We start from the raw sequence: 12,217 nt of genomic DNA on the forward strand, positions 1-12,217 counted from the left end.
ATTGTTTTTTTTTTCTTTCAGTAGTTAAAAATGATGGAAGACCTCTTTTGTATTTAATGTTTTTTTTTGTTTGTTTGTTTTGGGCTATTATATTTGAGTATGTGACTATGGTGGTGACATACAATGGAGTAGAAAGGAAATATAAAAATCTGACTGAAGGTTTGGATATGCACCTGCCACATAGTGATTCTTTCTGCTCTATGTGCATATATATTTTTATACACTAATATCTGTTTATTTATTCACCAATTTACTTTTTAGTTTTTAAAAACATAACAATGTCCACTGAATAGTTTAAACCTACTTGAGAGTTAAACTTAATAATTTAAAGGCATTAAAATAGAGGGTTTTGTGAGTTTTTTTTTCCTGAATAAAAAACATTTTTTAAAATTTCCCATTTTTTTTAAAGGATTTTATTTGTTCACGGAAAACACAGAGAAAGAGGCAGAGACACAGGCAGAGGGAGAAGCAGGCTCCATGCAAGGAGCCCGATGCGGGCCGCAATCACGGGTCTCAAAGATCACGCCCTGAGCTGAAGTCAGATGCTTAACCGCTGAGCCAGCCAGGCATCCCTAAAAAACATTTTAAAAACTTACTTATATTGAAAAGGCTGAAATGTTTGTTAATATCAAAGTATAATATCACAAGTGAAAAATATAAAAAATAAAACTGAAAATATTCTTTATGTTTTGTCTGTTTCCATATTTAACTATCTCAAATGTTTCCTAATACAAATATTTAAGTGATATACTGCTATAAAAATGTATCAGATTTTAGAAATAATTTACAAGATCTCTTAGTAAGTGAATCTGAGTAAACTATCATCTACTTAAGAATATAACTTCATGTATAGTTCCCTTTCATATATGATTCCTGTATGTGTGATCTGGCTTAGAGCCTTTCTTTCTGCTCACATTATTACTTCTATGTCAAAGGTAAGTGAAGGACTTAAAGTGTAATTGGTTCCTTCAATTAACTTTATCTTTTCACAATCTATGGACTTTCTCTTTATAACACTTATAAATTTATAACATGTATAACTCTTAACACACATTTCAGTATTTTGTAAATTAAAGAATAAGTCTGCCAAAGTTTCTTTCCCATAAATGTAAAACATCTAAGATATCAGTCTTTGATGATATCTTGTTCTTGTTGACACATATCTGAATAAAAAACTAAAGTACAACAAAAAATACTGTACCTTTGGAATGCTTCATAACTTTCTTTTGAAATAAGTAGTCTTAATAAAATATCAACTAACTAGGAACAAATTATCAGACTGTGCATTTGCTTTTATTCTTATTTTTGCTTGATTTTCCTTTTGTGTGTGTGTGGGGGATGGGGTTAGGAGAGAGATCACTTTTGAATAAGAGTAAATTCAAAAAGTATACAAAGATAAATTAGAAACTTTCCTTGCTTACAAGGAGTTCATATACAGTGTATTTAAAATTGAGTGACATAAACACAGAATTTTAGGCATCTGGGTAAATACAGACAGTTGAACATATTCCCACACATAATATTTCTCTATATACATATTTCTATATCTGCCTATCTCTGCCTACCTACGTATCTACCTATCACTTTTTCTTCTAGCACGACATTGGGATATTAGTAACAGTTAAAAATTGCAATCTACAAAACTAAAAGAATAAGCAGATAATCACACAGATGACTTGTCAACAGAACATTGGAGAATGATAAAATCAAGATTATCCTTGGTTCTCCACAAAGCAGAATCTGAGACGAAAGTTTGTGTACATTTAGTTTACATGGGGATGTGATCTGAGGAAGTGGATATAAAGTGCAAGGGAGTAGAACATGGGGGGAGGAAAGCCAAAAGAAGGATGCATTGCAGATTTAGCCACTGCTCACTCAGGTGACTGGTACTTGATCCCACCAGAATAGCGTAAATAGCATTTTGAAATTCATGTCAGAGTTCTTAGCCTAGAAGATTAAGAAAGCAGTATTTACATATCATAAAATCTATGGGTGGTAACAATTGTACATTCTAGAGTTGACCATGCATAGGTGGCATCCTATATTATAATAGAAAATCTCCAGAACAGAAAGTATGAGGTATACAACAATGATATAAAGTAAAACAGGGCCATTTTCCATGCACATAAAACCAGCGCAATGCTGCATGATATAATGGCTGAGCTAGAAGAAGGGGAGGGACCAAGAGAATTCTAAATTTGTACATAAGAAGAATCAGTACAGTCCATTCACTGGACAACATAAATCAACTCTTGCCCACCATTAAGCTGAATTTTTCATAGAGCCTTTTCTAGTGAATTCTTTTTTTTTTTCTAGTGAATTCTTAATAGCAATTTCTTTAAGGTTCTTAATAGCAATTTCTTTAAGGTCTAATAGCATATACAGCAATTCCTCTTACTTACTGCAACTGTTTCTAGGGCTGTAATTGATATATATCCTCTGCCTCCTTAAGTGAACATTTTGATTTCTTTAAAGAATCTGGCATGTCTAGGTTCTTGGCTGATGGAGTCACTTGCATCTTTCTCTATAAAGTGTCCAATTACTGATGATGCACCATAATCACTGATACCAGTCCTTCACTATTGTCACACATCTGGAAGAACATTGGGACACCCTAATGAATTTCTTGGCTTCCACACCTACCGTTCCTACTACAGTTAGGTACAAGTACCTTAGCCCTTTGTGGTTATAAGGATCTGGGTCTGTATGGAATTTACAATAAAGTAACATTTTCCCCCCGCTAATCTTCTTTAATGAGGGCCCCAAATGACCACGTGTTATTCATAGCTTTAAGTCTATTGTAATCCTTACAATTCTATTTAATAAGGTGTGAATTCACCAACCCTAATTCAAACAAACAAACAAACAATATTTCAAACATGCAGAGCTGTAAGTTATAGGGAATCACAGGGAGTGATTAAGAGATGGGGCCGATACCACTTCCACTCCTTATTTCCTGGATTCACATATTTTAGCTATTTGGGGCACAATACTGTGTATAAGCTAATGCATTGCATCCTGGAGCAACTCAAAGGTTGTTTTCCTAAGCTGGCAAATTAACTCAGTCTTTATAAGGACATTTTACCATTCTATTAGGTTGGCAAGTTTTGAATGGTAAGATATATATTAAAATCAGTAAGTCCTAAGATAAAGTATCCACGTTCATACATTCTCTTCCAGGGAGCTGAAATCATCTACATCTTTTTCCCGCTGGTGTGTGGTGGTTGTTGCTGGTTTGTTTGAAGTAGGCTTGTAGTTTTTCTCCACTTGGGCTTCTCCATGTTTCTCTCCCTGTAAACTAATCTAGGCTTCCTCAGAGTACATTAGTTGGGTTCCAAGAGTGTGTATTCTGAGATAGATTAAGTCAGGCAAAAGCTGTAGTATTTTGGAGGACCTTGCTTTGGATACTGCTGCCTTTACTCTAGTCTATTCATTAGAAATGGAAACTAAGTCTAGACTCTATAATTGAGGAGAGAGAAATTATATCCAAAATTTGTAGAAGAATTGATAAATGTGTCGTTTTAAAACCATCACTCTCCGACCTCTGGTTACACAATGTTTACATTATTTTTATATGAAAAATGCATTTACCATTTCCTAAGATGCATCTCTCAAGAATCATCTATGTAACAGTAAATACTGTAATGTTGTATGACATATAGTCTCTGTCAAGACTACCCAGCTCTGCCATTATAGATTGAAAACATGCATAGATTATATGTAAATAAGCATATAAGGCTGTGTTCTATTTTATTTATAGAAACAGGTAGATCATATTGCCCTCCTGCCCATAGTTTCCTGACTAATGTACTGCATAATGCTCATGCTTGAGGTCTAGGATCTCAGGTCTTTGTATGTGATTTCTTTTATAAAACGGTGAGTTTAGTTTTCAATCTTGAGACCCAAAAACTAAAAAGACTAGTTCTCTGACATTTATAAATCAAATATAATGCTGAAACAGGAATAAAATAATCACTATAGCCATTCAGAAAGGGAGAAAATGGGAGGCATCTCAGAGGTGCACAGATTGCTAGTGATTCTGAAGCACAGCTGGGCAGAGGTTGCCAGCTAAGAAGTGTTGGGAGCCTGGTGCTGTCATTCAGAGATGTGAGGATCCAAAGTTCCCTTTCCATTTTGCACTCTCTCTGTCCCTTTTAATTCAAGTCAAAATAGCTCTTTATAAAAATTTTGTGGATTCTTATGAATCAATTGGTAATCTGCTCAATTAGACAAAAGCCAAATTAAAGATTTTCTTCCAACATAGGAACTTTTCTGCCTTGGGCTTCCAGCAAGGCTGCTGAAGAATGCTTTCTTAAGATTTTTCAGAAACTCTAAAGTTAAATGAAAACTATGAAGCACATCTACAAGATCACTCATGAGACTTTTCACCTAATTGAACACTTTTCTGAGGCATTTCTTTAAATATTTCCCAGGTCTTTACCAATGATCTTATATTTACATGCTGAGTTTCATTTTTGCTGTGAAACTCTTTCTTTATTTGAAAATCTTGAGTAGGTGGGAATGAGAAATAATTTAAATTTCAAACCCAGAAATCCCTGCTGCCTTTCTATTTTCTTGACTTTTGTTTGAATACTGAAAAATTCTTTATTTTAAACTCCTGTCTTTCCTTTTTAATTTTACTGTGGGCAGTTAGATGAAGCAAGACAGCAACTCCACTGCTCTGCCTGGATACATATGAAACACTATGTTATATTGGGGATCCCTGGGTGGCGCAGCGGTTTGGCGCCTGCCTTTGGCCCAGGGCGCGATTCTGGAGACCCAGGATCGAATCCCACATCGGGCTCCCAGTGCATGGAGCCTGCTTCTCCCTCTGCCTGTGTCTCTGCCTCTCTCTCTCTCTCTCTCTCTGTGACTATCATAAATAAATAAAAAAATTTAAAAAAAAAAAAAAAAACAAAAAAAACAAAATCTTACATTAGTATGGTACATTTGTCATAATTAATGAACCAATATTGATATGTTATTGTTAACTCAAAGTTAAACTGATTTGCAACCTAACTCTGTTAGTATGAGTCTCTTTATAACTTTCTGAGATGTTTCTATGTGTTGAGCATAATTTTTTAGATGATGCACACCTGAATACGTCTTTATTTTGCCACATTTGATTTGTGGTTTTTCTGGATATAGAGTTTTAGGTTGATTTAATTTTTCTCAGAAATTTGAATACATTTGCATATTATCTTTTGGACTCTGGATAAATTTTATTCCATTCAGATTCTTAAACCTTGTAAGTGACCTATTCAGATCCCTAATCTTTTGTGAGTGACCAAAATTCCTCTTTATATATTTATATACATATATATTTTTAAAAATATTTTCATGCCCAGTTTTCTAAATTTTTAGAATAATGTGCCTTGATTTAGAACTTCAGAACTATGATGTGTGTGTGTGTATGTGTGTGTGTATATTTTACCTCTAATTATTTATTTCATTTAGCTTTAAGTAAACTTTCTAAGGACAAAGACAGGAGATCATCCCTAGTATCAACATAATTATTACTGATGAAGCAAAAAAAATGTTCTGAAAAAAGAGGAGGTGTTTTTGGAAAGATAGCATTCAGATAACCTTTAGGCCATCAGGTACCATTGAAGTTTTATAAAGCAACACACACACACACACACACACATATATTAAGGTGTTATTAAGGTTTTATAAAGTGACATATATTATATATATATGTATATTAAGGTATTATTTCTAATATAATCTCTTTTATATAAGTAACATAGAAAACTACAGTATTAGATACCGAGATAGATGCCATTATCACAATTTTTGGATTAAAAAAATTACTTCTCTCAAAAATAGGCATGAAGATCATGCTGTATGTCCCAGAGATCCTTATTGACAATTTTGATCATGCAATTAAATTTTTACTGGTGGCATGCACAAATAGTTCTGATAAATATTCTTGAAGAGAAGGGACCAATATCTCTTTTCTCTTATTCCCTCCCTCTGCCTGAAATGCAGGCATAATGAATAAATCTTCAGCCATTATCCTGTACTGTGTGGTGACCTTGGAACATAAATCAGAGAGGGTAGAGTATCATGATGGAAAGTAATTTATCCATGTCAACATCAAGTGGACTGAAGGCCTGGATTCACTACTTCTATACTTGTTAACCATGAGTAATAGATACTCTTCTATCATCTTTACAACAGTGTTATCCTGAGTATTTCTTTTTTTTTTTTTAGATTTAATAAAATATTAAATATTTATTCATGAGAGACACAGAGAAAGAGGCAGAGACATACGCAGAGGGAGAAGCAGGCTCCCTGCAGGGAGCTTGTTGTGGGATTTGACCCCAAGACCCTGGATCACTACCTGAGCCAAAGGCAGACGCTCAACCACTGAGCCACTGAGGTGCCCCCCTGAGTATTTCTTTAATTCACATCTAAACATAAGACTTGCTAGTACATAATGTTTTAGAGTGAATACAACCAGAGGAATTTTGTGGGTTCAGTAGGTGAATATAGTACAGTATGATATAGATGTTTTCTTCAGTTCTATGTTTAAGTTCAAAGTGATAATTATATTTCTTAGAGAATTTTTTTCATAAGTGTATGTCTTCCACTACAATCATTATACACTAAATATATACACACATTTGTGTGTCATATATAGATTTTCTGATTTCCCTCTTTGGTGACACTGGAAATAAAAGTCAAACTATTTGAATTTATGATTTGTGAAAAATCTACTTTTTCAACATTGAACTATTGTTTATTATTTCAGGGCTAGCCAAATAAATTATATACTATTTTCTTTACCTTAAAAAAAATAGAGTGAAGTAATAGTGAACTTACCATCAACTATTTAGGGAGTACTTTTTTGCATATTTGGAGTAGAAGCCTTTATACTTCATAATATTCTCTGGGATCCAACACAGAAACACCTTAACTAAAAACTCCTTGTTTGTATAGCTTCTGACTTTGACAGTTGTCAAGATAATTTTTTATGCATCAACTCTTAATATGGCAAATTCACCTCCTGTGTAGACCTAAGGAATGTACAAATAAGGTCATTAGATATGCAGATATGCTCTCCTTCAGCAAGATGGAAAATGATATTAACAGGACACTCTCATTCCCCTTTCCAGGTCCATGAAAATTCACCAACACTTTTTATTGGCTTGCTATTGAATTCATTGTTCATACACCTAAGAGGATTAAAATACAATTCAAAGATATATAGTTCTGTAATCTTATTCTATTATCTTCTCTCTACTGTGGGTCATTGAGAAGAAACTTATGTTCCCTACAGTTCCTATTTAGTTATATGCTAAAAATACCAGAAACTACATTCAGGTTACCAGATAATTCTTATTCCTATTCTCATTCCAAGCATTATGTAGTGGCTTTCTGTTCTTTTTTTTTTTTTTTTTTTTTTTTTACATATATCCTGATTGTGATGTTTAAGGTGCTTGACATTTTCTGTATTCTGCACTACATCTATTTAATGTTTCATCTAGCTTTATCTCAAAAAATTTTCCATGTTGAAGATCTGTCATTTTCCAATGAATAGGAGTTAAATTCCTCCTTTTATTCTCTCAACCTCTGTTGATAAATTACACTTTTGTGATAAACTTATCTCTTCTCCATTTTAGGCTGTAAGCACTCACTGATTCAAAGAATATCTGTAGCATTTTAAACCAAATAAAATAATTAGTATGTTCCAAAAGGAAGGCAAGATAGGGAAATGATAAATGTCTTAGGCTTTATGGTTTTCCAGTAATGGCTAATGAAGACTGACCCAGAGTAACATAATTAGATCAGAAACGTTTGTTTTTTGATGTGATCTCGCTTTTGGCCTCACCTCCCTACTCCTCTTGAGAGCCTTTGGCCCTCTCACTGTGTTTAACAGTAGCCAGTGCTATTTACCTCCCTGTGCTCATCTGCTCGTAACTGCTTTTAGCTAATGTAACTAGAAAGATGAGATTAAAGAATAAGTTATAGTGGCCAATACCCATTACACACATGCTGTATACCGACCAATCATTTATTTTTTGACAGGAAAAATGACTTAAGTAAGTGAAACTGCAATTATGAAATTTAAGACTGTTATCAGATCCATGCTGAAAAGATTTTTTTTTTTTTTTAAACCTGTTTTCTAAAAAATAAAGAAGGGAGCTTTTTTTCCATATTCTTCACCAATGTGTATCTATTTCTCCTGAAGGTGTAGTCCTAGGGAAGAAAGTTCACAATCTCATTCTCCTAAGTAAGCAACCATGATCTACCTCAGAAAACATCAAACACTGTCATTTTTAGTAACATTTATGCAAGCACTCTACCTAGGCTCCTGCTTATCTGTATAAAACGAGAACGATGTCTATGAAACATGGGGAAGAACTGGTCATTACAAAGGAATTTTAAAAACCCAAAAAAGAGTTATCAGTTTGTTCAATAGCAATTGATTTGCGATTTTATCAGAATAAATTTCACCGTATATTTCCTCCTTTTTATTTTGAAAAGGCATAAAATCTTTTTATTTATTTTTATTTATTTATTCATGAGAGACACAGAGAGAGAGAGAGAGGGGCAGAGACACAGGCAAAGAGAGAGGGAGAAGCAGGCTCCATGCAGGGAGCCTGATGCAGGACTCGATCCCAGTACTCCAGGATCACGCCTGCAGGCGCTAAACCCCTGAGCCACCCAGGGATCCCGAAAAGGCATAAAATCTATATGCAGTATGTGCTAATGCAAATGATAACATAAGGTGAAATTGATAAGAAAAAATGTTACATAGTTTAGATTCTAAGTATAATTATCTCATTATTCCTACAATTTTGTCAGATTCTGAAAATACAGAATTATTTTCATTTCTGAAAATCATTCCAAAGAGCAAACTTTTCTGTTTTTCCTAATGTATTGTGTATAAACTAAAGATGCATTATTTTAATTATCTCTGTAATATAATTAATTAGTATATTACATAGTAGAGAGGCAACTCAGGCAAAATTGTTTGCTTAAAAAACAATTTGATTCTTAATAAGGAAATAGATAACAATGTGGTTTATCAATATTCAACATATAAATAAGATTTTTCAAAAGTGGAATATAACAGAGTACTAGATTAGAGGAACATTTGACACAAATAGAAGTTACAGAGCTGGGTAGCCACAGCCCCCCAAGTCTCAGGCAACTACCTTTTTAATTCTCAGTCCATTGTTACTTTTTCATCACTATTTTTATGATTAAAATTAAAATAGCATTTTATATTATAAATTCAAACTTACTGTTAATTTCCCAATATTCTAATACAACAGTCATTTGTCAAAGAAAATATTAATTTGTAATTGTTAAACTGTAAATCTTAATGTCTTTGAAAATACGATGAAGTTTTGATGAAACCTATCAGGGCTGTCTAGTATAAAGAAAATTAAGAAAATGTAAAAAGGAAACATAAAATGTTTAATATTACATTTTATTTTCACTTGTACTGTTTTGCAATATATACCTGTAATGCTTTTTGATTTTTCCCTTTAGGCATGGGAAAATTCTATTACTATTCCTTGAAAATTGCTTCTATTGCCATTCTTGAATATACTATTGATGTACAAACACACACACATATATATATATGTATGTATGTGTATGAATGGACATAATATTTTAACCTTGGGTTCTCTGCACTGTTTGCATTATCTCTGTAAATGTACATGAACATGTATAAGTCTGAAAATTTAGTGCTGAATTTCATTGCAACTAACTTCACAAACTTATTTTTACACCAAACATATGCTAGTATGTTTTTATGATATAGTTTTACTGAGATATAATTAAAATACCACACAATTCAAGTGTCTAAACTACACAGTTCAATGGGGTTTGGCTTATTTACAGGAATATACAATATCACCACCCCTGATTTCACAACATTTTGACCACCTCAAGAAGAAACGGAGTGCTCTCACTCCACTATTCTCCAAACTATCCAGCCCTCAGTAACTACTCATCTACTTTCTGTTTCTATACATTTGCCTTCTCTGGACGTTTAATATAAATTGAATCATATCACACATAGTCTTTTGTGACTGGTATCCTTCACTTAGCATAATGTTTTCAACAATCATTTATATTATAGTATGTATCATTACTTAATGTTTGTGTGTGGTCAAATAATATTTCATTGTGTCCATATACATATTTGGTTTATTCATCAGTTGATGGGTATTTGAGTTGTTTTCAAGCCTTTGGCTATTATGAATAATGCTGCTGTTCATATTCACGTACAGATGTTTGTGAGGGTATGTATTTTTATTTCTTTGTGTATACATCTATGAGTGTAATTGCTGAATCATGTGTTAACTCAATGTTTAATATATTTAGCCATATTTTTAGGAACTTCCAGATTATTTTTCCAAAGTGGCTCCACCATTTTTCTTCTTCAACAGGAGTGTATAAAAGGGTCTAATTTCTCCACATCCTCATTAACATTTGTTATTATCTAAGGTTTTATTACAGTAATTTTAGTGTGAATGCTATCTCGTGGTTTTGATTTAAATTTTCCTAATAAATGGAGATGCTGATCATCTCTTCATGTGCTAGTTGGCCACTTTATATGTTTAGAGAAATGTTTATTCAGATACTGTGTCATTTTCAATTGAGTCATTTGTCTTTTCATTATTGAGTTGTAGCATATATAATATATTAATATGGAGTTGTAAACATATATTCTAGATATAAATCTCTTTTCAAATATGTAATCTGCAAATATTTTCTCCCATTGTTTGGACTGTCTTTCCATTTTATTGATGCTATACTTGTAAGCACAAAAGTTCTTAATTTTGATGAAGTTCACTCCGTTTTTACTTTTGTTGCTTATGCTTTCGGTATTATATATATAATGATCCATTGTCAAATCCGAAGTGATGAAAACTTACCTCTATGTTTTCTCCTAAGAATGTTAAAGTGTTTTATTCTTACATTTAGGCCTTTGAGTTGATTTTTGTATATGTTGTGAGGTGGGGGTCCAACTTCATTCTTCTTCATATGGCTATCCAGATGCCCTAATTTATTTGTTAAGAGACTGTTTATTCCTTTAATGATCCTGTCTCTTGCCATAGTCAGTAGCCTATAGACATATGTTTATTTCAGCATTCTCAATTCTATTCCAATGATCTTCAGTTTATGTTTATGCCAATACCATAATAGCTTTATGTAGGTTTTCAAGTCAGAAAGTGTGAGTCTTTCACCTTTGTTCATTTTTTTTTTTTTTGAATTTGTATGGCTAGTTGAGGTCCCTTGTAATTCTATGTGAATTTTTGAATCAAACTATGGATTTTATAAAGAAGAAAGTTGAATTCTAATAGGGATATCTTCAGTTTGAAGATAAATTTTGGGAATATGAAATCTTTGCAATGTCAGGTTTGTAAATCTATGAACATGATATCCTCTTTCATTTATTTAGATCTTAATTACTTTCAGTGAGGTTTTATAGTTTACAGTAAGTATACATTTTGTACTTTTTGGTTACACTTATTTTTAAATATTTTGTTCTTAGCATCTGTTAATGATTTTAAAATTAGGGGAACATGTGATCTCTTTCACAAATGATTGTGATATCATGGTCCTTTATTACAATTTGTCACGCTTTGTTTCTTGTTGGTCTGGTTTGAAATCTTGGACACAAATTATTTCTTTGTCAGAGCTTATTGCCACACAACCTTCAAGCACCTGATTGCTTTCCTCTGCCAGAGAAACCTCTTATGGAATCCTGTGAGTTAGGTACCTGCCTATATTCACTGTTTTGTTTTAGAGTATTTGGGAACTTCTAGTTCTTTGGGTGCTATATCGGAACCAAGGAAACTTCAGAAATACTTGTTCAAGCTTTTTCTTGCCTCTAAACACAGCTGACCCAATGCTATTTTTCTTCAATTCCAAAAAATACCTAATATGCATCTTTCCTTTAGTTTTAGGCCTGCACAGGATAATTTAAATATCTCTATTTTCCTCCTTTATCAGCTGTCTACAAACAACTTACCTTGTGATGATAACCCTCATGACTCAGATTAGTTGGTGAAAGGAAACATAAAAGCTTGATTTAAGAGAAAAATAGTATGCAATGGGTTAATATTTTAAAATGATATTTCTATTATAAAGTTAATGATTACAATAGCCTGTTGTTTGGGGAACAGGGGAAACTTCCCCAACCTTTGGGGAAGAAATAGTACAAAGGGAAAACTATGATTCAACA

General features: G+C 33.0%; 1 long non-coding RNA gene across 3 annotated transcripts in view; it reads right to left on the reverse strand.

Moving 5' to 3' along the window:
* Positions 1–511: 511 nt before the first annotated feature.
* LOC102156840 overlaps positions 512–12,217 on the reverse strand; it is a 49,548-nt gene continuing 37,842 nt past the window's right edge. The window contains exons 2-5 of one of the 3 annotated variants that reach the window (XR_005376454.1): positions 6,829–7,022; positions 2,403–2,593; positions 1,876–1,947; positions 558–572 (exon numbers count right to left, since the gene is read on the reverse strand). This is a non-coding gene — a long non-coding RNA (uncharacterized LOC102156840). Of the gene's footprint in view, positions 573–740; positions 1,948–2,402; positions 2,594–6,828; positions 7,023–12,217 lie in introns of those variants that run through there. The other 2 variants (XR_005376452.1, XR_005376453.1) reach the window with 2 other exon arrangements.

This window comes from Canis lupus, chromosome 22, assembly GCF_011100685.1.
Source record: "Canis lupus familiaris isolate Mischka breed German Shepherd chromosome 22, alternate assembly UU_Cfam_GSD_1.0, whole genome shotgun sequence".
NCBI lineage: Eukaryota > Metazoa > Chordata > Mammalia > Carnivora > Canidae > Canis > Canis lupus.